A 25,591-nucleotide genomic window follows, 5' to 3' on the forward strand; every position below is an offset into this window, starting at 1 on the left:
AATTGTCCTTTGACCCTCTCACCCACTCATGTATAATAAAAAGGACATGTACAGTTTAACAAACCAAGCACTTCAGCGACGGGAACTGCCACTTTTGTGGCTAAAGTGTCTGGCTTGTTTGGGCCCCTACAGACCAAGCTACCAGTAGGCTTAAGGCAGCTAACCTGTTTTCAATCATCATCACAATTTAAACATGTCATTATGATCCTCAATATTAGCTTATCTACACTGAAATCCACCATTACTGAAGTTGCTATACTTTGGTGTAATTGGCGGCATAAGTCTTCCTCATAGAATTCATAGTTCATTTTTATGAACATCAGTTTTTCCACATTTTTTTGAAAGAAGCTGTCAAGCCCTGAAATGATTGATCCTTGGTTTTGACTTCAGTAGCCAGGGGGCTAGGGTGAATCGGAGGTAGGAGATGAGATGGCAGGATATAGGTCTTCCTCATAAGCTGTACCCAGATGTTACAAGACCTAGTCCAGGATGCAGAGTCTAATCCACTCAGTGGTGTTCACCAGTGAACCCTCCAAGCGGGATATGGGTTTTTGCGGCACCGAGTGAACAGGTCATGGCCCCTAGAGTAGGTATCTAGGAATAGCAAAAAGACAAGAGCAATACTAATCAAATTAGAAAGCCAGATGCAGGTGGTGAAGGTACTGGAAGTATAGTCTCTGACTAGTGATAGTATGGCTAGGAGATGATAGATGGTGACTGGGTATCCAGACACTAAGTATCGATGTGACTGGGACGACCTCAGATGCAGAATAGTGATGTTAGCCGAGGTGTTATAGCTGGTAAGTGTCCAGACTCTGAATAGAGATGTTAGAGCTGGTAAGTATCCAGATGCTGAATAGAGGTACTATTACTGGTAAGTAACCAGACGCTGAATAGAGATGTTATAGCTGATAAGTATACAGATGCTGAATAGAGGTGTTACAACTGGTAGAATCCAGATGCTGAATAGAGGTGTTATACTCAGGGTTGCAACTAATAGAGAACACTTGGTAAGTGTGGAGCCTTAGGACACAATCTCAGCGAGTAACCACAAGAGAAGCAAAGTTACCAAGGCAACTTCCTGTTCCAGGAGTCAGATATAAATACCCTTAGGTAACTGATCATTGGCCGAATGAGGCAGCTGACTGACCTCAGACTACCATTGGAGGATAACAGTCAAATGACATGAACCAACATGGCAGCATCCATGTCCATGCTAATGGAACCAAGATGTGCACATGAGAATTCTAGCGGAACCCCAGGGAGAATACTCAGCCACTACTCGACCCTAGGAATAACATCCCCATGCCTCGGAGCATGTATACACCGGCACAGGGGTAAGTAGCGCCCGATCCCAGGCCACATCCTGACAAAACCCCCCCCTTTCAGGGTGGACTCCGGACACTGGTATGGCTTTTTAAGAAATTTCCTATGGAAGGAACGAATAAGCTGAGACACACAGACATCCAAGGCTTTAACCCAAGAGTGTTCTTCAGGGCCATAGCCCTTGCAGTCAATCAAGTATTGGAGTTGACCCAAATGAAGGTGAGAATCTAGAATTTGTTTGACTTCAAATTCGACCCCATGTTGAATGTGAACTTGTGGAGTTTTTGGTGGGAATCATTGAATCCAATTAAGAATTAAGGGTGAAGAAGTGAGATATGAAAAGTTTTTGATAATTTCAAGTCTAATTGATAAGCAACTGGATTTATTACTTTCCAAATTTGATAAGGCCCAATGACCCACGGGGCAAATTTCATGCTTGGTACCTTCATCCTGATGTTTTTTGTGGATAACCAGACTTTGTCATCCGGTCTTAACCAAGGAATGGCCATACGCTTCCGGTCCGCAAACTTTTTGGAATTACATGAAGTTTTCTTTAAGAATGAACTCTCTTCCAAATTTCAGAATAGGATTCAAGAAGCTCCATAGCCGCTGGAACTTCTAACGGAATAGACTCTGAAACTCGGGTATCTTGGAATGTCTACCAAATACAGTGAAAAATGGTGTGGAATTAGTGAAAGTGTGGAATCGGAAGTTATGGGGAAATTCCGCGGCCACGGCAATAGATCCAGCCAGTCATCCTGGGAAGAAGATACAAATTCGTTTGGACTGTTGGACTGGGGGTGGTATGCTGAAGAAAATTTGAGCTTGATCCCACACAAGGTTTGCCAAAATTTAGCCACAAATTGTACTCCCCTATAAGACACAATTTCAGATGGTAAACCGTGCAAGCGGAAAATCTCCCAAATGAAAACTTTGGCCAATTGAGGAGCAGAAGGCAAAACATGTAATAGAATAAAATGTGCCATTTTGTAAAAGCGGTCCATTACCACCCAAACCATGTTGAAACCTTGGGAGGGAGGCAGGTCAGTGCAAATCCAGTGTCTAGTAAGAATGGGTAAAGGATGGAGGAGCCCCAACATCTTCCTTCGAGCCTCTTATGCTGGGTACATCTGGCGTAGGAAGCGATAAACTCCTTGACATCTTTAGCCATGGTTGGCCACCAGTAAGCACATTGTAACAACTTCAAAGTTTTCAGGACACCTGAGTGACCAGAAAACAGAGAAGCATGAGCCCAGGTAAGAAGTTGTTTCCGTAGTCCAGGAGCCACAAAGATTTTGCCTAGCGGTGGAGTGTCGACTTGAGTTTGCACGAACATCGTAGGAAGGAGAATGGTTGGAGACTCTGAGTGATCTTCACTTTCATCAGTAGAAACAAAAGATCTCAAAAGAGTATCAGCCTTTTTGTTAAGATTCCCAGGACGAAATACAACTTTAAAATCAAAACGAGAGAAGAACAGGGACCATCTCGCTTGTCTGGGATTGAGTCTAAGAGCAGCTTTTAAATACAGAAGGTTCTTGTGGTCTGAAATAATGGTGACTGGGAATTTAGCCCCTTCCAAAAGATGCCTCCTTTCCTCCAAAGCCATTTTCATTGCTAAGAGCTCCTGGTCTCCAATAGTATAATTCCTTTTTTCGGGGGACGAGAATAGCTAAGAGAAAAACCCACAAGGATGATGCCTGCCATTGGCGGCAACTTGAGACAAAATTGCCACTACACCAACTGAGGACGCATCAAATTTCACTGTAAATGGTCTTTCTGTATCTGGCTGATTGAGAATTGGTGTGGATACAAACGCTTCCTTGAGTGTTTGAAAGGCTAATACTGCGGGAAGAGGCCAAAGAGCTGGGTTTGCACTTTTCTTAGTGAGGGCGGTAATTAGGCCTACTATGATAAAAATACTATAGATAAATCTTCTGTAATAGTTGGTTAATCCTAAAAATCATTGAATGCCCTTCAAAGAATTTGGCTGGGGCCATTCCCTGATGGGATTCAGTTTTTCTGAATCCATTTGTAAGGATTTTCCGGAGATGATGTGACCCAGGAATGGTACAGAAGATTTCTCAAAGATGGATTTGGAGAGTTTCCCATACAATTGATGTTTCCAGAGCTGCAGAAAAACTTCTTTAACATGCAGATGATGCAACTTGAAGTCTTTCGAAAAGATTAGAATGTCATCTAGATATACTACGATGAAGAAACAAAGAGTCTCTGAAAATGTCAATTACATACCTCTGAAAGATTGCTGGGGCGTTACTGAAGGGCATAACCCAGTACTGAAAATGCCCATCCCTGGTGTTGAAGGCAGTCTTCCACTCATCTCCATCTTGTATTCTAATGAGATTGTATGCTCCTCGGATGTCAAGTTTTGTAAAGATGGTAGCTCCTCACACTTTGTCGAACAAATCTGAGATGAGAGGAAGTGGGTACCGTTTTTTTATAGTAATATCGTTTGGACCTTTGTAGTCTATGCAGGGTCTGAGACCCGCATCTTTTTTTTCATGAAGAAAAACCCAGCCCCGGCAGGAGAAGAAGAAGACCATATAAAACCCTTTGGTAGGTTTTCTTTAATGTAACCCACATAGCCACTGTTTCCGGAACTGAAAGAGGATATGTACGGCCATGAGGTGGCATTTTCCCAGGAATTAGATCTATACCGCAGTCCCATTTGCAATGAGGTGGTAATTTATCTGCGGCCTGTTCACAAAAGACATCTGTGCACTCGCGGCATGACTCTGGCAAAAGAACAGGACTAGAGTGAGGCGGAGACACCTTGGACCGTTCTGTACAGGCAATACTTTAGGAATGCATTTGTTATGAGAATTAGCTCCCCATGCCAAAACTTGCATATTGGTCCAGTCCAGGGTAGGATTATGGATTTTTAACCACGGCAGACCTAAAACTAAATCATGAGAATCACTGGATACAACAAAGAATTCAAGATCTTCCCGATGAAGAGCACCAATGCGGAGAACAACGGGTATGGACTTGGCAGATACAATCCCAGCTTAAAAAGTATTCCCATCTACTCCAGACAACAAATTTTTTTTTTAAATTCAATTGTTTTTATTAATTTTAAAAAAGAAAAGAAAAACAAAACATAAAACAATAAAAAAATATACATTACATTAACAATTATATGTGTGGTCTAATTCATAGGTTGCATCCGATTATTTAGAAAAATAAAACAGAGTACATTATAAATTTGAACTAAGGGTATACAGTTTGGTTATACACTACATATCATGCAGGAAAAACAAAAATGACAGAATTATATTGTATTGAAGTAGTTACAGAGCACCTATGCACAATTATACAACAACTATCTCAATGTATATATATTTGTATAAATACTACTTTGGCCATAACATGCAAAATACAGAAGTGTTAATTGTTTCGCACAGCTCCATCCCCATTGGTTACCCTCACCTCACTAGTTCTCATAATTCCTTCTCTCCACACATATGACGAGTCTAGCCATCGACCCCAAACAAGGTGAAATTTCATCTCAGCCTTCCTGGCTAGATAGTCAAATTTCTCATGTGCCATAGTCTAATTCACCAATGCTACTCACTCTCCTATCATTGGACCTTAAGGGGCCATCCATGTTCTGGCTATGCAGACCTTTGCAAGTATACACATATTAATAATATATTGTGTGAAATATTTATCTAATTAATCCTCCTCAATTACAGCTAGACTATACACCATAGGGGTTAGCACATCCCAGGTAACACTAGCGGACACCAGTATACAAATTAGGGGTGTGCACCGGCCACTTTGCGTGTTTTGGTTTTGGATCTGGATCTTTCTTCGTGTTTTGAATCTGGATTGGTTTTGCCAAAACCATCCTTCCGTGTTTTGGATTCTGGGTTTTGGATCTGTATTTTTTTTAAAAAAAAAAACATAAAAACAGCTAAAATCACAGAATTTGTGTTTTTTTCTGCTCCTATGCTATTATTAACCTCAATAACCTTAATTTCCACTCATTTCCAGTCTACACTGAACACCTCACACCTCACAATAGTGTTTTTATGTCCAAAAGGTTGCACCGAGGTAGCTGGATGACTATGCTAAGCGACACTAGTGGGCAGCACAAATACGTGGCCCATCTAGGAGTGACACTGCAGTGGCAGACAGGATGGCAGTTTGAAAAACTAGGCCCCAAACAGTACATAATGCATAGAAAAAAAAGAGGTGCAAGATGGAATTGTCCTTGGGCCCTCCCACCCACACTTATGTTGTATAAACAGGACATGCACACTTTAACAAACCAATCATTTCAGCGCCAGGGTCTGCCACACGACTGTGGCTGAAATGATTGGTTCGTTTGGGCCCCCACAAAACAAGCTGGCAATTAATCTGTCCCTACACAAACTGGCTCTACGGAGGCAAGATGTCATGCTCATCCTCCTCATCCACCGATTCCTCACCCTCTTCAGTGTTGTGTACATCCTCATCCTCACAGAGTATTAATTCGTCCCCTCTGGAATCCATCACCACAGGTCCCTCTGTACGTTCTGGAGGCTGGTCTACCTGGAAGTTGATAATTCATTTTTATGAACATCATCTTCTCCACATTTTGTGGAAGCAACCTCCTACGCCTTTCGCTGACAAGGTTCCCGGCTGCACTAAACACTCTTTCGGAGTACAGACTGGAGGGGGGCAACTCAGGTAAAATAGAGCCAGTTTGTACAGGGGCCTCCAAATTGCCTCTTTTTCCTGCCAGTACAGGTACGGACTGTCTGACATGCCTACTTGGATGCTGTCACCGATGTAATCCTCCACCATTCTGTCAATGGTGACAGTATCATATGCAGTGACAGTAGACATGTCAGAAATTGTTGCCAGGTCCTTCAGTCCAGACCAGATGTCCAAACTTGGTACTGCCTGCCCTGCATCACCGCCAGCGGGTTGCTTAGGATACCTACTTTTATTTCCTGGCAGCCCCAGTTGCGGGAGAACATGAAGAAGGAGCTGTTGATGTGTCACGTTCCACTTCAGCTGACAGTGTTTTCACCAGCAGGTCTTTGCACCTCTGCAGGCTTGTGTCAGCAGGAAAGAGAGACACCACATAGGCTTTAAACCTAGGATCGAGCATGGTGGCCAAAATGTAGTGGTCTGATTTCAACAGATTGACCACCCTGGAATCCTGGCAAAGCAAATGAAGGGCTTCATCCACAAGTCCCACATGCCGAGAGGAATCACTCCATCTTAGCTTCTCCTTCACTTTCTCCAGCTGCTTCTACAAATGACTGATGAGGTGAATGACCTGACTCAAGCTGGCAGTGTCTGAACTGACTTCACGTGTGGCAAGTTCGAAGGGCTGGAGAACCTTGCACAACACGGAAATCATTCTCCATTGCACTTGAGTCAGGTGCATACCCCCTCCTTTGCCTATGTTATAGGTGGATGTATAGGCTTGAATGGCCTTTTGCTGCTCCTCCATCCTCTGAAGCATATAGAGGGTTGAGTTCCACCGCGTCACAACCTCTTGCTTCAGGTGATGGCGGGGCAGGTTCAAGAGTGTTTGCTGGTGCTCCAGTTTTCAGCACGCAGTCGCTGAATGGCGAAAGTGGCCAGAAATTTTTCGGGCCACCCAAAGCATCTCCTGCACGCCCCTGTCGCTTTTCAGAAAATTCTGCACCACCAAATTTATTGTGTGAGCAAAACATGGGACGTGCTGGAATTTGCCCCGATGTAATGCCCGCACAATATTGGTGGCATTGTCAGATATCACAAATCCCCAGGAGAGTCTAAGTGGGGTAAGCCACTGGGCGATGATGTCCCTCATTTTCTCTATAAGGTTGTCGGCGGTGTGCCTCTTACTGAAACCGGTGATACACAGCGTAGCCTGCCTTGGAACGAGCTGACGTTTCTAAGATGCTGCTACTGGTGATGCTGCTGTTGTTCCTGCGTAAGGTGATACATCTACCCAGTCGCTGTCACAGTCATATAGTCCTTAGTCTGCCCTGTTCCACTTGTCCACATGTCCGTGGTTAAGTGGACATTGGGTACAACCGCATTTTTCAGGACACTGAGGACACTTTTTCTGACATTTCTGTACAGTCTCGGTATCGCCTGCCTAGTGAAGTGGAATCTAGACGGGATTTGGAACCGGGGACACACTATTGTGTGTCCATCAATTGTCTAAATCCCACTGCACTAATGGCGGATACCGGATGCACGTCTAACACCAACATAGCAGTCAAGGCCTCAGTTATATGTTTTGCTTCAGGATGACTGCTGTCGTACTTCATCCTCCTCGCTAAGGACTGTTGGAGGGTCAATTGTTTAGTAAAAGTAGTGATGTTCCTACTTCCTCTCTGGGATGATGAACGACTCCCAACAGCAGCAGCGGCAGCAGTAGGCGAAGCAATGCAGGATCCTCCGGAGGAATCCCGGATAGGAGAGTCAGTCATGCCAGTGACATGGCCTGCAGGACTACTTCCGATCCTGACTAAGGAGGAAATTGATGAGGAGGGAGTTGACGGTGTGGTATGCAGGCACTTGGATACAACAGGACAACAATATTTAGGTGTCCCTGGACTGCTTACGGTCTTAGCCAAAGTTTATGAACTTGACAGTAACTTTTTATGAACGCGCTGCAGGTGACGTATAAGGGAGTATGTTCCTATGTGGTTAACCTCCCTACCCCTACTTATTTCACCTTTACATATGGTGCATATGGCATGACAGTTGTCAGGATTTGGATAGAAATATTTCCAGACCAAAGAGGTGGAATGTTTGGTCTTCTGCTCAGGCATGACCATGATGGGCTTTTTCATCCCACGGACAACAACTGTCTCCCCCGGAGCCTGATTTAAACAAACATCACCATCAGAATTCTCCTCGCCAACTCCCTCCTCACCGCAGGCTACACCAGTATCCTCATCCTGTTGTACTTCAACAGTGACATCTTCAATTTGCATATCAGCAAGTGGACTGTGGGTGCTCCTTTCAGCACTTGCAGAGGGCGTGCAAATAGTGGAAAGAGCCACCTCTTCCCGTCCAGTGCTGGGAAGGTCAGGCATCACAACCACCGCCACACTTGGACTCTCCTTGAGGATATGTGATATCTTCTTAGAACGCACAGTTCTTCGCTATGCTTTTGTCAGCTTAACTCGTTTGATTTTTTTAGCGGGATGAGGGCTTCCATCGTCATGTGAAGCTGAACCACTAGTCATGAACATATGGAAAGACCTTAGCCGTTCCTTGCCACTACGTGTTGTAAATGGCAAGTTTATGTTTCTCCTCAGATGATGTAAATGTTTTTTTAAGGTCATTTTCCAGAACTTTGTCATTTGGGATTGTATATGCCCTCTACTATGATATTGGGCATCAGCCTTGGCAGACGACGTTGATGGCATGTTATCGTCTATGTCATGACTAGTGGCAGCAGCTTCAGCACTAGGAGGAAGTGGTTCTTGATCTTTCCCTATTTTATTTTTATCGGAGAAAGTTTGGTCCTCCATTTATGTTATATTGATATATACGTGCAGCTAAGGCGCACACAAACACAGAAAATAATTTTTTATTTTTGTTGGAGACTAGTGCACTTTGTGGGTTACACCACCCTTTAAGAAATGAGCCAGCCAGCTCTTTACTTATGGGACACAGGCGCATGCTTGGCACTGCTCCTTTGTTGATACACGTGCAGCTACAGTGCACACAATTCACAAAGACAGAAAAAAAAAGAATTTTTTATTTTTTGTGGAGTGCACTTTGAGGGTTACACCACCCTTTAACAGACAGATGCACGCTTGGTGCTGCTGCTTTGAGGATGCACGTACAGTACACACAATTCACAATCACAGAAGAAAATGTTTTTTTTTTGTTGGAGTGCACTTTGGGGACTTACACCACCCTATAAGAACTGAGCCAGCCGGCCCTTTACTTATGGGACACAGGCGCATGCTTGGCGCTGCTCCTTTGTTGATGCACGTGCAGCCACAGTGCACACAATTCACAAACACAGAAAATAATTTTTTATTTTTTGTGGAGCGCACTTTGAGGGTTACACCACCCTTTAACAGACAGATGCACGTTTGTTGCTGCTGCTTTGAGGATGCAGGTGCGGCTACAGCCCACACAATTCACAAAGACAGAAAAAAAAAGATGAATTTTTTATTTTTTGTGGAGCGCACTTTGGGGGTTACACCACCAATTAACAGACAGACGCACGCTTGTCGCTGCTGCTGTGAGGATGCAGGTGCGGCTACTGCGCATACATTTCACACACAAACACAGAAAAAAAGATTCTTTTATTTTTGTTGGAGCGCACTTTGGGGGTTACACCACCCTTTAACAGACAGATGCACGCTGGTCGCTGCTGTTTTGAGGATGCAGGTGCGGCTACTGAGCATACATTTCACACACAAACAGAAAATAAGAAGATTATTTTATTTTTGTTGGAGCGCACTTTGGGGGTTCCCCATCCATTAACAACCAGATGCTCGCTTGTCGCTGCTGCTTTGAGGATGCAGGTGCGGCTACAGCCCACACAATTCACAAATACAGAAAAAAGAAGAATTTTTTATTTTTTGTGGAGCGCACTTTTGGTGTTACACCACCCTTTAACAGACAGACGCACGCTTGTCACCGCTGTTTTGAGGATGCAGGTGCGGCTACTGAGCATACATTTCACACACAAACACAGAAAAAAAGAAGATTATTTTATTTTTGTTGGAGCATACTTTGGGGGTTACACCACCCTTTAACAGACAGACACACGCTTGTTGCCGCTGTTTTGAGGATGCAGGTGCGACTACTGAGCATACATTTCACACACAAACACAGAAAAAAAGAAGATTATTTTATTTTTGTTGGAGCGCACTTTGGGGGTTACACCACCCTTTAACAGACAGACGCACGCTTGTCGCTGCTGCCATGAGGATGCAGGTGCGGCTACCGCCTACACAATTCACAAAGACAGAAAAAAAAAGAATTTTTTATTTTTTGTGGAGCGCACTTTGGGGGTTACACCACCCTTTAACAGACAGACGCATGCTTGGCGCTGCTGCTTTGAGGATGCAGGTGCGGCTACTGTGCATACATTTCACATACAGACACAGAAAAGAAGATTATTTTATTGTTGTTGGAGCTAGGGGTGAGCAGGTTCGGATTTCACAAATCTGACCCCCCCGAGCCCACCCGATCCGAGGCCGATCCGAGTCAGGCTCAACTTTTCCCGCCTGACTCGGATCTGAAATCGAGGCAAAACATCATCATCCCGCCTTCCGGGTCTTGCGGGTTTTGGATTCTATATAAGGTCCCCGCGTCGGCACCATTTTCTCACTCGGCTGTGGACAGTGAAGAGGGAGGGTGGGAGTTAGGGCTGGCTGGGCTGTGTAGTGTAGTGTAGTGTTGTGCTGTGCTGCTGTTGTCCATAGGGGCTGTGTCCACTCCTCCAAAGTCCATAGGGGCTGGCTGTGTTGTGCTGTGCTGCTGTTGTCCATAGGGGCTGTGTCAAGTATGCGCCTGTGTCCCATAAGTAAAGGGCCTGCTGGCTTGTCTGTTAAAGGGTGCTGTAACCCCCAAAGTGCACTCCAAACAAAATAAAAAAATATTTTCTGTGTTTGTGAATTGTGTGCACTGTGGCTGCACGTGCATCAACAATGGAGCAACGCCAAGCGTGCACTTGTTTCCCATAAGTAAAGGGCTGGATGGCTTGTCCGTTAAAGGGTGCTGTAACCTCCAAAGGGCACTCCAAACAAAATAAAAAAATATATTTTTTTGTGTTTGTGAATTGTGTGCGCAGTAGCCGCACGTGCATGAACAAAGTAGCGCCAAGCATGCGCCTGTGTCATAGGTAAAGGGCCGGCTGGCTTGACCGTTAAAGGGTGCTGTAACCCCCAAAGTGCACTCCAAAAAAAATAAGAAAATATATTTTTTTGTGTTTGTGAATTGTGTGCGCAGTAGCCGCACGTGCATCAACAAAGAAGGGCCAAGCGTGCACCCGTGTCATAGGTAAAGGGCCGGATGGCTTGACCGTTAAAGGGTGTTAAAGGGTGCTGTAACCCCCAAAGGGCACTCCAAACAAAATAAAAAAATATTTTTTGTGTTTGTGAATTGTGTGCACTGTGGCTGCACGTGCATCAACAAAGGAGCAGCGCCAAGCGTGCACGCCTGTGTCCCATAAGTAAAGGGCCGGCTGGCTTGTCTGTTAAAGGGTGCTGTAACCCCCAAAGGGTACTCCAAACAAAATAATAAAATATTTTTGTGTTTGTGAATTGTGTGCACTGTGGCTGCACGTGCATCAACAAAGGAGCAGCGCCAAGTGTGCGTCTGTCTGTTAAAGGGTGGTGTAACCCCCAAAGTGCACTCCAACAAAAATAAAACATTTTCTTCTGTGTTTGTGAATTGTCTGCACTGTACGTGCATCCTCAAAGCAGCAGCGCCAAGCGAGCGTCTGTCTGTTAAAGGGTGGTGTAACCCCCAAAGTGCACTCCACAAAGAATAAAAAATTCTTCTTTTTTTTTCTATCTTTGTGAATTGTGTGGGCTGTAGCTGCACGTGCATCAACAAAGGAGCAGCGCCAAGCGTGCACCTGTGTCCCATAAGTAAGGACCAACTGGCTCATTTCTTAAACGGTGGTGTAACCCACAAAGTGCACTGGTCTCCAACAAAAATAAAAAATAATTTTCAGTTTTTGTGTGCGCCTTAGCCGCACGTATATATCAATATAACATAAATGGAGGACCAAACTTTCTCCGATAAAAAAATAGGGAAAGATCAAGAACCACTTCCTCCTAGTGCTGAAGCTGCTGCCACAAGTCATGACATAGACGATAACATGCCATCAACGTCGTCTGCCAAGGCCAATGCCCAATGTCATAGTAGAGGGCACATACAATCCCAAATGACAAAGTTCAGGAAAATGACCTTGAAAAAAACATTTAAATCATCTGAAGAGAAACGTAAAATTGCCAATATGCCATTTACGACATGGAGTGGCAAGGAACGGCTAAGGTCTTTCCCTATGTTCATGACTAGTGGTTCAGCTTCACATGACGATGGAAGCCCTCATCCCGCTACAAAAAATCAAACGAGTTAAGCTGGCAAAAGCACAGCGAAGAATTGTGCATTCTAAGAAGATATCACAAATCCCCAAAGAGAGTCCAACTGTGGTGGCGGTTGCGATGCCTGACCTTCCCAGCACTGGACGGGAAGAGGTGGCTCTTTCCACCATTTGCACGCCCCCTGCAAGTGCTGAAAGGAGCACCCACAGTCCACTTGCTGATATGCAAATTGAAGATGTCACTGTTGAAGTACAACAGGATGAGGATACTGGTGTAGCTGGCGCTGAGGAGGAAGTTGGCGAGGAGGATTCTGATGGTGATGTGGTTTGTTTAAATCAGGCTCCGGGGAGACAGTTGTTGTCCGTGGGATGAAAAAGCCCATCACGGTAATGCCTGGGCAGAAGACCAAACATTCCACCTCTTTGGTCTAGCAATATTTCTATCCAAATCCGGACAACAACTGTCTTGCCATATGTACCATATGTAAAGGTGAAATAAGTAGGGGTAGGAACGTTAACCACCTAGGAACATCCTCCCTTATACGGCATCTGCAGCGCGTTCATAAAAAGTTACTGTCAAGTACAGAAACTTTGGATAAGACTGTAAGCAGTCCAGGGACACCTAAACATTGTTGTCCTGTTGTATCCAAGTGCCTGCATACCACACCGTCAACTCCCTCCTCGTCAATTTCCTCCTTAGTCAGGATCGGAAGTAGTCCTGCAGGCCATGTCACTGGCATGACTGACTCTCCTATCCAGGATTCCTCTGGAGGATCCTGCTTTGCTACGCCTCCTGCTGCCGCTGCTGCTGTTGCTGCTGCTGGGAGTCGTTCCTCATCCCAGAGAGGAAGTAGGAACACCACTACTTTTACTAAACAATTGACCCTCCAACAGTCCTTAGCGAGGAGGATGAAGTACGACAGCAGTCATCCTGAAGCAAAACGTATAACTGAGGCCTTGACTGCTATGTTGGTGTTAGATGTGCATCCAGTATCCGCCATAGTGCAGTGGGATTTAGACAATTGATGGAGGTAGTGTGTCCCTGGTTCCAAATCCCGTCTAGATTCCACTTCACTAGGCAGGCGATACCGAGACTGTACAGAAACGTCAGAAAAAGTGTCCTCAGTGTCCTGAAAAATGCATTTGTACCCAATGTCCACTTAACCACGGACATGTGGACAAGTGGAACAGGGCAGACTAAGGACTATATGACTGTGACAGCCCACTGGGTAGATGTATCACCTTATGCAGCAACAACAGCAGCGTCACCAGTAGCAGCATCTCAGAAACGCCAGCTCGCTCCAAGGCAGGCTACGCTGTGTATCACCAGTTTCAGTAAGAGGCACACCGCCGACAACCTCTTAGAGAAACTGAGGTAAATCATCGCCCAGTGGCTTACCCCACTTAGACTCTCCTGGGGATTTGTGATATCTGACAATGCCACCAATATTGTGCACGCATTACATCTGGGCAAATTACAGCACGTCCCATGTTTTGCTCACACAATAAACTTGGTGGTGCAGAATTTCCTGAAAAGCGACAGGGGCGTGCGTGCTTTGGGTGGCCCGAAAAATTTCTGGCCACTTTCACCATTCAGCGACTGCGTGCCGAAGACTGGAGCACCAGCAAACACTCTTGAACCTGCCTCGCAATCACCTGAAGCAAGAGGTTGTGACATGGTGGAACTCAACCCTCTATATACTTCAGAGGATGGAGGAGCAGCAAAAGGCCATTCAAGCCTATACATCCACCTATGACATAGGCAAAGGAGGGGGTATGCACCTGACTCAAGCGCAGTGGAGAATGATTTCCGTGTTGTGCAAGGTTCTCCAGCCCTTCGAACTTGCCACATGTGAAGTCAGTTCAAACATTGCCAGCTTGAGTCAGGTCATTCCCCTCATCAGGCTTTTGCAGAAGCAGCTGGAGAAAGTGAAGGAGGAGCTAAGACGGAGCGATTCCGCTCGGCATGTGGGACTTGTGGATGAAGCCCTTCATTCACTTTGCCAGGATTCCAGGGTGGTCAATCTGTTGAAATCAGACCACTACATTTTGGCCACCGTGCTCGATCCTAGGTTTAAAGCCTATGTGGTGTCTCTCTTTCTGGCCGACACAAGCCTGCAGAGGTGCAAAGACCTGCTGGTGAAAACACTGTCATCTGAAGCGGAACATGACACGTCAACAGCTCCTTCATTTTCTCCCGCAACTGGGCTGCAAGGAAAAAACTTAGGTATCCTAAGCAACCCGCTGGCGGTGATGCAGGGCAGGCAGGACCAAGTTTGGACATCTGGTCCGGACTGAAGGACCTGGCAACAATTTCTGACATGTCTACTGTCACTGCATATGATACTGTCACCATTGACAGAATGGTGGAGGATTACATCGGTGACAGCATCCAAGTAGGCATGTCAGACAGTCCGTACCTGTACTGGCAGGAAAAAGAGGCAATTTGGAGACCCCTGTACAAACTGGCTCTATTTTACCTGAGTTGCAGAGGTGCAAAGACCTGCTGGTGAAAACACTGTCATCTGAAGCGGAACATGACACGTCAACAGCTCCTTCATTTTCTCCCGCAACTGGGCTGCCAGGAAAAAACTTAGGTATCCTAAGCAACCCGCTGGCGGTGATGCAGGGCAGGCAGGACCAAGTTTGGACATCTGGTCCGGACTGAAGGACCTGGCAACAATTTCTGACATGTCTACGGTCACTACATATGATACTGTCACCATTGACAGAATGGTGGAGGATTACATCGGTGACAGCATCCAAGTAGGCATGTCAGACAGTCCGTACCTGTACTGGCAGGAAAAAGAGGCAATTTGGAGACCCCTGTACAAACTGGCTCTATTTTACCTGAGTTGCCCCCCTCCAGTGTGTACTCTGAAAGAGTGTTTAGTGCAGCCGGGAACCTTGTCAGCGAAAGGCGTAGGAGGTTGCTTCCACAAAATGTGGAGAAGATGATGTTCATAAAAATGAATTATCAACTCTTCCAGGGAGACCAGCCTCCAGAACGTACAGAGGGACCTGTGGTGGTGGATTCCAGTGGGGACGAGTTAATACTCTGTGAGGATGAGGATGTACACAACACTGAAGAGGGTGAGGAATCGGTGGATGAGGAGGATGAGGATGACATCTTGCCTCCGTAGAGCCAGTTTGTGCAGGGACAGATTAATTGCCAGCTTGTTTTGTGGGGGCCCAAACGAACCAATCATTTCAGCCACAGTCATGTGGCTGACCCTGGCGCTGAAATGATTGGTTTGTTAAAGTGTGCATGTCCTGTTTATACAACATAAGGGTGGGTGGTAGGGCCTGAGGACAATTCCATCTTGCACCTCTTTTTTTTCTATGCATTATGTACTGTTTGGGGCCTAATTTTTCAAACTGCCATCCTGTCTGCCATTGTACTGTCACTCCTAGATGGGCCACGTGTTTGTGCCGCCCACTCTTATCTCTTAGCATAGTCATCCAGCTACCTCGGTGCAACCTTTTGGACATAAAAACACTATTGTGAGGTGTGAGGTGTTCAGAATAGACTGGAAATTAGTGGAAATTAAGGTTATTGAAGTTAATAATAGCATAGGAGCAGAAAAACCCACAAATTCTGTGATTTTAGCTGGTTTTATGCTTTTTAAAAAAAAAATGCAGATCCAAAACACAAAACCCAGAACCCAAAACACAGAAGGGTGGTTTTGGCAAAACCAATCCAGATCCAAAACACGAAGAAAGATCCAGATACAAAACCAAAACACGAAAGTGGCCGGTGCACACCCCTAGTTGGAGAGCACTTTGGGGGTTACACCACCCTTTAAGAGATGAGCCAGCCTGCCCTTTACTTATGGGACACAGGCGCAAGCTTGGCGCTGCTCCTTTGTTGATGCACGTGCAGCCACAGTGCACACAATTCACAAACAGAGAAAATAATTTTTTATTTTGTTTGGAGTGCACTTTGGGGGTTACACCACCTTTTAACGGACAAGCCAGCCGGCCCTTTACTTATGGGACACAGGCGCATGCTTGGCGCTGCTCCTTTGTTGATGCACGTGCAGCCACACTGCACACAATTCACAAACACAGAAAATAATTTTTTATTTTGTTTGGAGTGCACTTTGGGGGTTACAGCACCCTTTAACGGACAAGCCAGCCGGCCCTTTACTTATGGGACACAGGCGCACGCTTGGCGCTGCTCCTTTGTTGATGCACGTGCAGCCACAGTGCACACAATTCACAAACACAGAAAATATTTTTTTATTTTGTTTGGAGTGCACTTTGGGAGTTACAGCACCCTTTAATGGTCAAGCCAGCTGGCCCTTTACTTATGACACAGGTGCACGCTTGGCGTTAGTTTGTTGATGCACGTGCGGCTACTGCGCACACAATTCACAAACACAGAAAAAAAAAAATTTTGGAGTGCACTTTGGGGGAGTACCCCTGATGCACAGATCACCCCCTGGACAACACTACAGCACCCCTCTAGGACTACAGCCTTTATGGGACACTGCACAACACAGTCCAGCCAGCACCTATAGACTTTGGAGTGGACACAGCCCCTATGGACAACTGACTGCACAACACAGCCCAGCTAGCCCCTATGGACAACAGCACAACACAGCCCAGCCAGCCCCTATGGACAACAGCAGCACAACACAGCCCAGTCAGCCCCTATGGACTGTGTGGTTACAGCCCCTATGGACAACAGCAGCACAACACAGCCCAGCCAGCCCTAGCTCCCATCCTCCCTCTTCACTGTCCACAGCCAGAGTGAGAAATGGCGCCGACGCGGGGACCTTTTATAGAATCCAAAACCCGCGAGATCCGGAAGGCGGGATGATAAAGTTTTGCCTCGATTTCAGATCCGAGTCAGGTGGGAAAAGTCGAGCCTGACTCAGATACGACTCGGCTCGGGAGGGCTTGGGGGGGTTCTGATTTCAGAAATCCGAACCCGCTCATCCCTAGTTTAAACGTACCTTTGTGTGACTCCCATCCTCCTTACCACTCCGAGTCCATCAGAAGAACCTGCTACGGGCATCCTGGCTACAAGGTAAATTGCTTAGAGTTTGTCATTAGGGTGCGACAATTATGTGTAATTTACACATACTTTATTTTCACCTAGTGTTATAATGTGTGGATGGGGGAACGGTATGAATGACCACCGGACCTATGTTCAAATCCCGACGCCGGAAGACCGGCAGCAGAGAAGATCCCGACAGGTAAAAAAGGTAAGTATAACTAACCCTTTCCCCCCCTAACCCTAACTTTCCCTTAGGGGTGCCTAACCCTAACCCTCCCTATAAGTGCCTAAACCTAAACTCCCGTCCCCGCGGTCTAAACCTAAGTCTCTCGGGGGTGCCTAACACTAACCTCCCCTTCACCTAGCCTTATTCTAACCCTCCCGGGGGGTGCCTAACCCTAAGTCCCCTGTGGCTGTCTATGCACGCCGCCCGGCTTACCATTTGTTCGGTATGCAGGGCGTTGGGCTCCCGCCGTAGGGATAATGATAGTCGTCAGGATTTTGCTGGGATTGCTCAATACTAGCTCCATGGTGGCCAGCAACAATTGTACACACACCATCTACGGTGTGCAGTCATGAAGCCGACGGTCGAAATGCTGACCGCCGGCTTCATGACTGCATACCGTGGATGGTGGGTGTACAATTGTTGCTGGCCACCATGGAGCTAGTATTGTGTAGTGTGTACTTGCATGGTACTACCATTTAGAAGCAGTGAGAGTAACTGCTATCCTTTGTGACATTTTTCAGGCTACAGATCCTGTACTAGCAAGTGCAACCTAAGTTGTTCCCCACCAGAGGCCAGAAGCTGGTCAGCCACAGCAGAACCTGAGATGCTTCCTATGTAACAGCTCTAACACTGAGGAAAAGGCCCCCTGCGTAGCCACTTCCACAACAGGTATGTTATTCTGGTCTCATAAAGGAAACAGATGGTGTGCAGAGCCTGATGAAGTTCCTGATGGGGCCTGATGAAGAACCTGATGGGGCCTGATGCAGAACCTGATGGGGTCTGATGCAGAGCCTGATGGAGTCTGATGCAGAGCTAGAAGTAAATGGGGGATATGTTGCATTTGGACCGTGTGCATGGAAACGATGTGTATAATTACCAGCAGGGGTATTTCTAGTGAGGAGGGTGCCCTTGTGCAGTCTCCATCACGGGCCTCCTCTTCTCTGTTCGGCAGCCAGCAGCGCACTGAGCTGTGCGTGGCCAGCGCCTGAGTTATAGACTCTGGGCACTAGAGTATGCCCACAGTCTATAGCGTATGCGCAGGTCACCGGGAACTTGGCCGCGGCGGCCATTTTCCCTCTACTGTGCATGCGCAAATAATGGGAAAATGACCACCGCAGGCATTTTCCAGGTGTTTTTACAGTGCCGGACCCCCGCACCGATGTGGGACTCTGGAGAGGTAAGTATATTATGAGTTCAAGGTGTGCTGTGTGAGGACCCCCTGGACCCAGGGGCCCGCGTGCTCCCCACACCCTGCACCCATTATAGATATGCCCCTGATTACCAGTATGAAGAATATGCACATCCTTTGTGTATGTATATGCTTAGCTAACTATCAGTCACCATTAGCAGTGTGCAGTTGCACCCACATTATACTCGGTGTAATAGATGCACCTGGAAACAGACGTATAATGTATAGCCGCTGTCCTGCTCACATGCCCTCACTGAGCATTACCACGTGAGAGTGCCATGTTTCAGTCCAGTTACTGTACATCTCTTCAGTCATAAGTTTGGTGAAAATGCATACACCTCTGTACCACCCATACTTGGTATGCTGAGTTTTGTGCATGCACAGTGTGAAACACACAAGTTTCGCTCCGCCAACAACACTACGTCCCACTCAGACTCAGCATGAAGTCACACATGGACAGTGGGCAGGAAGCCCGGGCTGTTCCACTTTGAGCAACAACATAAAAGAAATCAAATAAAAATAATGAAAACTAATAAAATATTAAATGAAAGAAATATATTATTTTTAAATCTTTAATTCACAAAAAAACATTATATAAATGATAAAGCATTTTCCCTATAAGGATCCACATCCGGAGACAACAATAGGGTTAGGAGGACAGCTACCGCCACTGTGTATGGTGAAGCTTTCATCAGAGAGACACAGTAAAATCTATTGCTGGCTTTGATATATAGGAAGAAGCACCTATCTCACATCTACATGGCAAGTCAGGGTATAGCTGACATCTGATACAGACACTAGAAAGCAAAACAACATGGATCACATTGCTGTGTAATTGTCACCTGCAAAATAGGCATTTTTTTGTATTTTATGGCATTTTTATTATTGAAACAAAACAGGGACGTGAATTGCAAGAGTTTTTTCTGCTAGCCTCATTTGGCTAGCAGGGTGCCTAGAATGGCACCCTGCAGCCAGAATCTATGCAGCAGTGCTACCTGGAGCATCCTTAGGATGCTTCAGATGGTCACACCGCTGCCCTTACAGCTCCCCGGAGCATCCTCAGGATGCTCCGGGCATTTCTGTAATCACCGGTGATTGTGGCCTGGCCCCCATGTGACATCACGTGGAGGGGGCATGGCCTACAGCAGGCCCGCAAATAATGTTATATATATCAAAATGGCCCTCGGCAGAAAAAGGTTCCCCACCGTTGACGTGGAGGAAAGTGAGAAATTGTATCCCGATAAACATAATAGTATTTGTATGTGGGGACACATCCATGACTGAGTACTATATATAATCTAAACTATAAGGGATATATTTACTAAAGTGAGATATATATATAGTGATTACAGATACACTAGCAGATGGAAAATAGTGGGGCAGCCCGATGCGTATGCATGAAAACATGCGTATTGTCACATCAGCATTCCGTTAGCAATATGAAGAGACGGGGAGGGGCCCTCAAGTGTCTACTATTATTATCTTTTATTGCAAATTCACTTCGCAAATGAGAAACAGAACTAATATTAATAGTTAACCTTGGTCCACTTATAAAACAAACTAGATCAAGGGCTACAGAAGTAACTTATGTTTTATAAAAAATGCAACATTAACAAAGCACAAAACAACATGTAAGTGCTCACATATATTTCATTTGGGCACAGTGTCGGCCAGTGTAAGAAAATGTAGTAAAATATATTGGTGCGCCATGAAAAAAAATACCTAAACAGTATGCACATGCCAGTCAGGAAATATTGTATATCTAAATTACCTGCTCCTTTCAGTTTTGAGGAGCGCTCTGGCTCTGCCTCCATCCTCAGTGCAGACAGGTAAGCTGAGCAGGCATGTGCAACATCTTCAGGTGTCTTTCTCCCTGGTATGCATGCCAACTAGAAGTGGCTCCAAGGGGTATATCTACTAAAGTGAGATCTTGTAGAAGTGGAGATATTGCCCTAGGCAACCAATCAGATTCTATTTATCATTTAACTAGCACCTTCTAGAAGATAATAGCTAGAATCTGATTGGTTGTTATGAGCAACATCTCTTCTCCTAACAACTCTCACTTTAGTAAACTTACTCCCAAGACTCTTCGTGCAGAGCCTATACAAATACCGCAAGTACACTATGGGCCTGAACGCTATGGCATTAGCAGCTGTGATCACACTTGCAATTGATGTGCAAAATATGCTAATGCCTACTAACAGACTCCCTATCTGACATAGTGTGTGACGTAGGGCCGCCGCACAGAGCGCTGGATGTCCTAATGCTGAATTGGCCGCCACTACAATCTGTACTTGCCGGGTGCTCGCATGTCACTTGCGGTGCACCCAGCTTCTACTATGCACTCCAGAGCTCCGCCTTTCAGACAGATCCCTGGGCCAATGGCAGCAAAGGGGAAGTGGGGCAGAGGCCAATAGGGGTGGGGGTGGGCAGGCCAACGACTGACTGGAGGATTGTGAACGATATATGAGCCAGGCTTGCCTACCCTCCCGATTTGGCCGGGAGCATCCCGAATATCGGGCTCCCAGCCCCCCGGAAAGGCAGGCAATTTTCCGACATTCCCCAATCCTCCCGACCTACCCCAGAATACACTAGAAATCCCCGCAGCGGGGGGCTGGTGACACGATTCGCGCAGAATCGTGTAATCGTGGCCCGCCCCCTGCTCCACAATGCCGAAAATAACGGCATGATGAAGTGGGGAGGGGAAGGAGGGAGCTGATTGTCAGAAAGTATGGTATGAGCTCATGCACCCCCGGGTGTGCCTAAACCTAACCCCACCTTCCCGCACCCTAAGCCTAACCCTCCCGGGGGGGCGCCTAACTCTAACCTCCCCCCAGGGGTGCCTATCCCTAACCCCCCAAACCTAATCTAACCTTAATCCTCCCTTAATCCTCCCTGGAGGGTGCCTAGCTCTAAGTTCCCCCAGGGGTGTCTAAACCTAACCCTCCCCTCCCACGGCTACAACCTAACTATCCCCAGCTTACCTCATTCGGGCTGTCAATTGTCGGGATTTCGGCGTGGGGTTAAAGATAGGTGTCTGCATTTCGACGCCTATCCTTAGTCCCAAGTTGGCCTTCTAGCGGTAAATTAACTGCATCCCCTGCAATGCCGAGTGATACCCAAAAGCACCCAGCTGCTTTTATAATATGCTACAGTTATACCTGGCATATCCCTGTCTTATGCTACTTATTGTTCTACCCAGGGCCGTAGCTAGGGTAGTGCGACCTGTGCCATCGCACAGGGCACCACAGCGCAGGGGGCACTGTTTGGGCCTGTCAAATTTCTGTTTATTATCATTCTTGCTTGTAGGTTCTCCTACTTCATCCCCAGCATCTCCTGGCCTCTCCTATCTCCTATCCTAAATGAGGGGGGCGCCAATGCTCTTTCTGGCACAGGGCACCAAAAAGTCTAGTTACGACTCTGGTTCTACCTGGCTCAATAAACCTAAGAACTGGATAAGCTGTAGCACATGTGGACTAACCACCACCAGCACCAAACAACTGCACCACACATCTAACATTATATATACTTTGGCCAAGTGTATTCCCTCTTGGTGGGTAAATTGTCTGGGGGACTACTACATACAGCATCACTACTGTGCACTGCACACAGGGCCTGATTCAGACCCGTTCGCTAGGCTGCATTCGCACACAGCCATTAGCAGCCAAAGAATGCAAATCCCGCGATCGCTAGCAAGACATTAGCATGCCTACTCTGTCTTGCCGTGCGTTTGCGATATGTATTTAGACACCCACCAGCCTGACACAAGACGCCCACTTTCCCTTAGTAACATACATCATCTCCAGGTAGTGTATAAAACAATAAGTAACATCGGACCCATACGCACCACTTGTGGCTGACCATACCCTACCGCAAGCACTGCGAGTGCTGCTGTGTGTAATTCAGCCATGTGACGTGTATGCTGACGCTGCGTCTTAATTATCCACGCCCCTGAAATGGTGTTCCAATGCACAGACACGCCTGCGTTCGCACCACCACTCCCCTGTTACCATTGACCACCCCCTGTCACCCTCACAAACGGCACGTCCTGTCACTCATGCTTGCGGTGTGTCTGTGTACAGGCTGCGAACGCTTCCCGATCGCATGGACTAGTTCGCGCATTGCGTGTTGTATGCATGTGCAGATTGCAAACATCGGCAGGCTACGTGCGAACGTAGCCTAGCAAATGGGTCTGATTCAGGCCCACAGTTCTTATAGGTTATGGGCCCTGGAGTCTCCAGTCTCAGTATCCTTATTCACTTACCCATAGCTTGCTAATATAGTGGTCCATCAATGTCTGGGTCTATCCGTTCTCACTTTCAGGCTCCGTCAGTGTGTGTATGCATTAGGGATGAGCGGGTTCGGAAACCCGAACCCCCCCCGAGCCCCCCCGATCCGAGTCGTATCCGAGTCAGGCTCGACTTTTCCCGCCTGACTCGGATTTGAAATCGAGGCAAAACGTCATCATCCCGCCTTCCGGATCTCGCGGGTTATGAATTCTATAAAAGGTCTCCGCGTCGGCGCCATTTCTCACTCCGGCTGTGGACAGTGAAGAGGGAGGGTGGGAGCTAGGGCTGGCTGGGCTGTGTTGTGATGCTGTTGTCCATAGGGGCTGTGACCACTCAGTCCATAGGGGCTGACTGGGCTGTGTTGTGCTGCTGTTGTCCATAGGGGCTGGCTGGGTTGTGTTGTGCTGTTGTCCATAGGGGCTAGCTGGGCTGTGTTGTGCTGCTGTCATAGGGGCTGGCTGGGCTGTGTTGTGCAGTCAGTTGCAGTCATAGGGGCTGTGTCCACTCTAAAGTCTATAGGTGCTGGCTGGACTGTGTTGTGCAGTGTCCCATAAAGGCTGTAGTCCTAGAGGGGTGCTGTAGTGTTGTCCAGGGGGTGATCTGTGCATCAGGGGTGCTCCCCGAAAGTGCACTCCAAAAAAAAATATTTTTTTTTTTTCTGTGTTTGTGAATTGTGTGCGCAGTAGCCACCCGTGCGCCTGTGTCATAAGTAAAGGGCCAGCTGGCTTGACTGTTAAAGGGTGCTCAAAGTGCACTCCTAACAAAATAAAAAATTCTTTTCTGTGTTTGTGAATTGTGTGCACTGTGGCTGCAAGTGCATCAACAAAGGAGCAGCGCCAAGCGTGCACCTGTGTCCCATAAGTATGTTAAAGGGTGGTGTAACCCCCAAAGTGCACTCCACAAAAAATAAACAATTCTTTTTTTTCTGTGTTTGTATGCGAAATGTATGCGCAGTAGCCGCACGTGCATCAACACAGAAGCAGCGCCAAGTGTGCGCCTATCTCATAATTCAAGGCCCGGTTTGGACTTCTGGTCTGGACAGAAGGAAGTGCCAACAATGTCAATTTCTGACATGTCTACTGTCACTACATATGATACTGTCACCACTGAAAGAATGGTGGAGGAATTATTTTCTGTCTTTGTTAATTGTGTGGGCTGTAGCCACACCTGCATCCTCAAAGCAGCAGCGACAAGCGTGCATCTGTCTGTTAAAGGGTGGTGTAACACCAAAGTGCGCTCCAACCAAAATAAAATAATCTTCTTTTTTTCTGTGTTTGTGTGTGAAATGTATGCGCAGTAGCCGCACCTGCATCCTCAAAGCAGCAGCGACAAGCGTGCGTCTGTCTGTTAAAGGGTGGTGTAACCCCCAAAGTGCGCTCCAATCAAAATAAAATAAACTTCTTTTTTTCTGTTTGTGTATGAAATGTATGCGCAGTAGCCGCACCTGCATCCTCAAAGCAGCAGCGACAAGCGTGCGTCTATCTGTTAAAGGGTGGTGTAACCCTCAAAGTGCGCTCCACAAAAAATAAAAATTCTTCTTTTTTTTCTGTCTTTGTGAATTGTGTGGGCTGTAGCTGCACCTACATCCTCAAAGCAGCAGCGACAAGCGTGCGTCTGTCTGATAAAGGGTGGTGTAGCCCCCAAAGTGCGCTCCAACCAAAATAAAATAATCTTCTTTTTTTCTGTGTTTGTGTGTGAAATGTATGCGCAGTAGCCGCACCTGCATCCTCAAAGCAGCAGCGACAAGCTTGTGTCTGTCTGTTAAAGGGTGGTGTAACCCTCAAAGTTTGCTCCACAAAAAATAAAAAATTATTTTTTTTTCTGTCTTTGTGAATTGTGTGGGCTGTAGCCGCACCTGCATCCTCAAAGCAGCAGCGACAAGCGTGCATCTGTCTGTTAAAGGGTGGTGTAGCCCTCAAAGTGCGCTCCACAAAAAATAAAAAAGTCTTTTTTTTCTGTCTTTGTGAATTGTGTGAGCTGTAGCCGCACCTGCATCCTCAAAGTAGCAGCGACAAGCGTGCGTCTCTCTGTTAAAGGGTGGTGTAACCCCCAAAGTGTGCTCCAACCAAAACAAAATAATCTTTTTTTCTGTGTTTGTGTGTGTAATGTATGCGCAGTAGCCACACCTGCATCCTCAAAGCAGCAGTGACAAGCGTGTGTCTGTCTGTTAAAGGGTGGTATAACCCTCAAAGTGCGCTCTACAAAAAAGAAAAAAAAAATTTTTCTGTCTTTGTGAATTGTGTGGGCTGTAGCCGCACCTGCATCCTCAAAGCAGCAGCGACAAGTGTGCGTCTGTCTGTTAAAGGATTACATCGGTGACAGCATCCAAGTAGGCATGTCAGACAGTCTGTACCTGTACTGGCAGGAAAAAGAGGCAATTTGGAGGCCCCTGTACAAACTGGCTCTTTTTTACCTGAGTTGCCCCCCCTCCAGTGTGTACTCCGAAAGAGTGTTTAGTGCAACCGGGAACCTTGTCAGCGAAAGGCGTAGGAGGTTGCTTCCACAAAATGTGGAGAAG

The sequence above is a fragment of the Taudactylus pleione genome, unplaced genomic scaffold, assembly GCF_031769625.1.
Source record: "Taudactylus pleione unplaced genomic scaffold, aTauple2 ptg000214l, whole genome shotgun sequence".
NCBI lineage: Eukaryota > Metazoa > Chordata > Amphibia > Anura > Myobatrachidae > Taudactylus > Taudactylus pleione.